At 42.0% G+C, this 6,000-nt stretch overlaps 1 protein-coding gene across 1 annotated transcript in view; it reads right to left on the reverse strand.

Moving 5' to 3' along the window:
- RNF144B (ring finger protein 144B) overlaps positions 1-5,473 on the reverse strand; it is a 48,545-nt gene extending 43,072 nt beyond the window's left edge. Inside the window, exon 1 of the mRNA XM_010573160.1 lies at positions 5,296-5,473. The gene's annotated coding sequence lies outside the window, so the exon portion shown is untranslated. The remainder of the gene's footprint in view (positions 1-5,295) is intronic.
- Between the last annotated feature and the right edge of the window lie 527 nt (positions 5,474-6,000).

The following is a 6,000-nucleotide window of genomic DNA, read 5'->3' on the forward strand; positions in this document are numbered from 1 at the left end:
TCCTTCTCTACTCCTTTCCCCACAACTACATGTTTCCTTCATTTGTTGGCCCATCCTCTTAAAATGTGGGAAGTTAAGTCAACAAGGGGGTTGAAACCGGTCAAGCCATGTACACTGCTTGGGTATTTGCAATAAAAACATTGACCAATCCAAAAAATACATGTCCTTAAAGTAGTATTGGATAAATTATATATACATATATGTGGCTTTTACTCCACTCCAGGCAAAGGGCATGATTGCCTTTCCCACAAATCCTCCCCGGAGACTGTGATGGAGATTCCCCACCACCAAACCCATCAGTGTAACTGTGAAGAGGTCAGATGGGTGCAAGATTGCATCCTCTCCATTGTGCAAAACTTCAGCAAGCAAGTTATTGCTGGCCCTGTGGATGTTATCTTAGCCCTATAATGGGAAAACCCCATTGGGAAGGGTTCCAAGAGCAGTGGTTAGCCGAGGGTCCACTGCTGTGAAAAAGCTCCAAGTGAGTGCAATGGTAAATAGCACACAGGATCAGCCTGTTTTCCCCACTGACTACATTTTTGTAACCTTCTTTTTTTGAAGGGGGTAAGACCAGCTTGTTTTCCTTTATCATCTCCCCACCTTCTCCCATCAGAATGCTTCCAAAATTAAGCACAGGGAGAACACATGAACTTTTCCATCTATTGCTGACATAACCAGTGTCAGCCTGTACGTCACAGCTTCTTCTTAAACCTGGAACTTTCTTTGCATGCAAATGATTCGCCTACATACTAGCTGTCATGAAATGTGTTTTTCCTTCTATGTACATAGGGTTTAGGGTTTAGAGCACGCAATTTTGAATGATTTGCAGCTATATATACATGAGCAGGGAATTGACCCCTAAGCCACAGCAGCATATAGTACATAAAAGCATAAGTAGCCGCAGCCTTGAAGGACCCATTTCATGCCCTGAACACAGAGATACAGCTCTTCCGTTGCAATTTGTTTTCCTTTTTGCAAACATATAAAGCCCATAAAAATTTTCAGTTCTGCACATTTACTCCCTGGCAGTCTGAAGATACAATAGTTTGTATAACCAAACATGAATATCAAAGCTTCTGTTAGACACCCAGACAAGCGTCCACTCTTTGAGTAATGACTCATGTCATATGCTTTCCCTCCTCTCCTCGTTATTACAGCAAAGTGAAAGGCAGAAAAGCTTGCAACAGACACAAATACTGACATTCTCAATTAAAAGGGAGAAACATGATCATGACGGTAAAATGGTATTTTTTTTCTTCTAGTAAAAAGTAATTTTGTACTCTGTCTCCTAATCAGCATCTCCCGTCTCTCCTTCAGACAAAAAGCAGGTAGAATGGTTGTGTCTACAACAAGCTCCAGTGCACAGGAAGAAACCCCATGCAGGGGATGTGTTCTAGTGTGCACAAACTCACATTCACAAGCTGGACTTTTCCACAGTAATATGCTGGCTATAGCTTTCACGAACAGCACGTCTTGACTTCACCATCTTCACTGCTAACAGCTCCAGACCAACACCAGAAAATACACCTTATCAAGTCCCAATTCTGGAGCCCACTCTGACTCACCCAATTGCCCTTATTTATGGTCTTTGAAGTCTGTCAGACAGGTACAGAATTTCTCATTAGGTTTTATATAAACATAATTTATACAAACAGTCCCTTCACTACAGCATGTCTGAGACTGCCTTACTTCAGAGAGGTTAACAGTTCTCCAGCAGGAGCCAGATTCACATGGCCCAAATCGCTGTGGCCAGTGCTGGCTGGCTTTGGGACTCCAGAGATACTGACCTGCTTGGAAACACGAGCCACAAGGATGCCTGTAGATCCCGTAGTCGAGCAGCTCAAACTCCACTGAAGCCAAAACTGTACTTGCAGGCACCAAGGACATTCAAAGAATCAAGTAAGCTGATGGCATTTCTAATTACGGATTATGGATTTTCCCTTGGAGGCTGAGCAGATTCCCCTGGAAATACCGTGAAAAACCACCCAGGTCTTGGGCAACCCACAATAATTTTTCTTTATTAAAATAGAGTAAGAGGAACCAGAAACGGGGAACATGTCATTGTGTGCAAGTATCAATACATACAAAGAGATCCAGGAGACTGCATCAACAAAATGTGTTTTATATAGCTACATTTTTTATCTGAAAGTGTGTTTGCAATGCCGTTAACCTAGTTGTGCTCTCAAGCCTAGAAATTTCCCCTCAGCACCTCTGCTCCTCCCTGGAAGACTAGGAGTTGGAAAAGTCCCACTTCAGCAGGAAGTGAAGGATGAGGTCCTTTGTAATTTGAGATGCTATCTTTTTTTTTTATGAGTGTTTTAGTATCTGCTAGCAATGATCTACTTTATGAACATAATGCCCACTCAGTTCCCACTGAGTCAAAACCATTTACAAGAGACACAGAGAAAGATTACCGAACACTATTTTCTTACTGATCAGCACAAAGTTATTTGGCACGAGCATCTCTGTAAATATTTGTCCAAGACTGGGTAAATTTGCAGTGTACGATGGCCCTCAGACCTGTATTTCTCTCTGTCAAGTGAGAAGGCTCATAGTCTAGCACTGGAGCTCAGCTGTGCTTCAGCAGAAATACAAAATACTAGAGGCTGAGCTTAGTATCATTGCTGTCTTTCCCTCTGGACCTGTTCTTTTTTGTTTGGTTCAATATTCACCTTCACAAACAAAAAGAAGACTAATTTTGAGATGGAATGAATGTAAGGTTATTCCTGGCTGTTGGGTAATGAAGAGAATTTGTGAAGTGCATTAGACAGAGCTGGGCTTTGGCATGGGAAGCCAGAGGGAGGGGAGGGAACTGTACCTACCTCCTGGCAAGCACGCACGGGAAGAGGACAGATCCAGAACCATTTTCAGCCTCATGAAGCTGAAGGCAATGTCTGCTTTGGTATGTACAAGGAGGTCCGATGGACTCAGTTCACAGCGACACCAGCAGCCTGCCACAGTATTTTGTTCACATGCGCTTGTGACATCCATGGGCCCAGAGCTATAATTACGGTCTCAGATGTCATGGTACTACTAGCCCAGGAGATATTTATGGATCTGATACATACAATCTGTAGGCACTGTGTAGTTTCAGACACATTCAAGAAAACTCCCCACTCAAAGAAGAGGGACAGCAAGTCTACAGCAGTTTTTTGAGCTACACATCAGAGCAATACACTCCACTGGGTCTCACCACTGAAAGTCACTGGAAGGTCTGGACAAGGTGGATTGCAGGCACAGGGCTCAGACTCATACCATAGATATTATCAGAGGCATACTAATGAACCGGGGTTAAGTATTAGCGCTGCTTATTTTCCTGTAAAGTGACTTGCTGCTTCTTCTCACAGTCACATTTTAAACTTAGGATGATAATAAGGACAAGTACATACTTTCCTTCTCCACCAGAAGGGAAAGGCCAGATAACTACTTGAACACTGTTTATTTATTTCTACAAAACTTATGAAGCATTTAGAGAATATAGTGTAATCCAAGAACCTAGCTAGAGAGAAACAACTCCATATTGTTTGCTATTTATATTATTAACTTTTGCTCCAAAGTATACCACCACACAAGCAAAATCACCAAAATGTCACCATCTGTGGGAAAGAAGACTGTGACTATCAGCAAGGAGCACGCAGGCTATAGTTCAGCATGGGGAACAGAAACTATACCAGGTTGCCAAATGCTATTCCTACATGAAGTGTATGAAGGTTCCTGTGTCCTTGTATAAGCAGACAGCACTTCGTGTTAAATAACCCCATTGGACAGTAAGGTGCATGGGAGAAAAGGAGTCTGATTCTCATCATACTGGCTTGGCTCCAGAATAGCTCCAGTTTATTTTGAAGGAATGCCTCCCACTTTACCACAGCTTTAGACGCTCTGCAAACACACTCCTCTCAATCCATAATCTAAAGCATTACTTTCAGGAGCATAACAGCAGCCATCCCCTTATCAACGTGCTGTATTTTTTCCAACTTGGCTTATGTTCACCGAGGGAAGGGTTTCAGCCACTTTCATGCTATGACAACAACCCATACACTCACTCACATTCAGACATAGACGAGTCCTAAACAGGACAAGAATCAGGTCAATGTATTTGTTTAGGAAAATATTTAAGGACAGGATTTTGAAACTTCTGTTTCCAGAAATATTGGCATCCCAAACCCAGTGCCTGCCCTTAACTGAGACCACTTGCCCTTCAGACTGAGGGTAGCCAAACATATCGTGTTCCTGTGCCTGCTCACAGTTCGTTGGAAAGCTGCATGGGGGCATTTCAGTCACGGCCTGTATCTCTGCTAAAATTTACTTCTTAAAAGCATGCAGTGTCTATTTACCAAGAGGATGGGAAGTCACCCGGCAATGCTTCCTTAACTATAGTTATCCTAAATATTTTACTACTTACAGTGCTCTCTGAAGGAAGGCATTTGATATTCCTGTATACATTTAGGAAGCAGCATGCCTTTGTATTACAGAAAATACAGAGCGTTATAGTAAGTCAGACTGAAACATCTTCATTACTGAAGCAGCTTTGTACTGATAAAGCCTTATGCTGAGAAAGCAGTGCAAACATATCAGTAAAATGCAATTTTCTGCTCTTAGTGTAAAAAAATTTAAAAATGCAAACTAGAAAACAAATGTACTGTATATTTAGTATGTGCTTACATAAACCACATAACCCTAAACCCTGAACAGATTAGAAGTGTACATTAACACTTATAATACAGATCAGCATATTTTTCCTTCCCGATACCAGCTGTACAAGACTGTGGCAGAAGAAATGCCTTTAAACCAGGAGGAAATCTCTGCATTTTAAACTCGGGCTCCCTCCAGCTTAATCAGATGTGTTTTCAGTATGAACAGAGTTCTTGTATTTAAACTAAAACAGATACATTGACTGACAGTATGCCATCTTAGCAACTGCTTTCCATACAGATATGTCCTAATACTGCAGCATTTTCAAACACTTCACACAGATATTTCTTTAAAAGTTACATTGACAAGAGTAATTTCACCCTTTTGGGAAGTACTTGATGTCTAATTAATTTTCTGTGCCTTTAACAGTCGGGACTCCAAGATTTCTGTTTGCCTCAGCTCTAAGCACCACACAGTTTGATTTTAGCCAAACCACAAATAACATTTATTTTAGCTCTTTAATCATTCTAGTTCTTACCTTTTTTTTTAACTAAGCCTTTTCTACTTTCTTCCATCAGGAGCAAATGCTGGCTTTCTGTTGTTTTCAGGGTATCCTTTGCTTTTAAGGGGAAAAAGCAGACAGAAAGCTGTATTCCAACATACCTTGAAAGGAAAGCAGCATTCACTGCCAGCTGTGTGACTTTTCAGTAGCTGCACTCAGACTCCAGCATTCCCAAGAACCACGATGTCACAAACCTCTAAAGCTCGCAACCAGCAGCGGAGGCAGATTGCTCTCGCACGCCCTTCCTCCTCTCCGGGTATCTGACAGCTGTACACTTTTTAGGACTGCAGCAGGACTTGTCTCCCAGCCCCTTTGCCACTCTGATAAATCATCCCCTCCCTGCTATTAAGAGCATGCTGCCATTATATCTTAAAAGCACGTCACAGCTTGTATGCAGTAGCTGTGGGAAAGCTGCATTTACTTATACAGGAAGCTTGAGTACAGCACTTCCTACTTCCCATCCGAGCCTCAATTCAACTGCAGGTGATTACTTAAACCCTGTCAGCTTCCAGCCAACGCATACCCTACGTTCTTATCTGGATATCTGTGCTGCTTTTAATCACAACTCCCATCTGAGCCCTGGCAAGATAAAACTGAAAGAGACAAGGCATTAGATGTGACACTCCTCCCAGTTACCATTTAACCTGTTTTGGGATAGCAGTTTGTGTAGCAGCTGCCCTCCTGGCAGATGATGTCTGAAATATTGCTGGCTTCTGTTTATCTCCACATGTGAAAAAAGTCATTTAAAAGCAAAGTGATTTCTTCACGTTGGAGGGCAAGGGAGCAAAAAATCTAAATGCACAAGT

This window comes from Haliaeetus leucocephalus, unplaced genomic scaffold, assembly GCF_000737465.1.
Source record: "Haliaeetus leucocephalus isolate CR32 unplaced genomic scaffold, Haliaeetus_leucocephalus-4.0 Scaffold373, whole genome shotgun sequence".
Taxonomy (NCBI): domain Eukaryota; kingdom Metazoa; phylum Chordata; class Aves; order Accipitriformes; family Accipitridae; genus Haliaeetus; species Haliaeetus leucocephalus.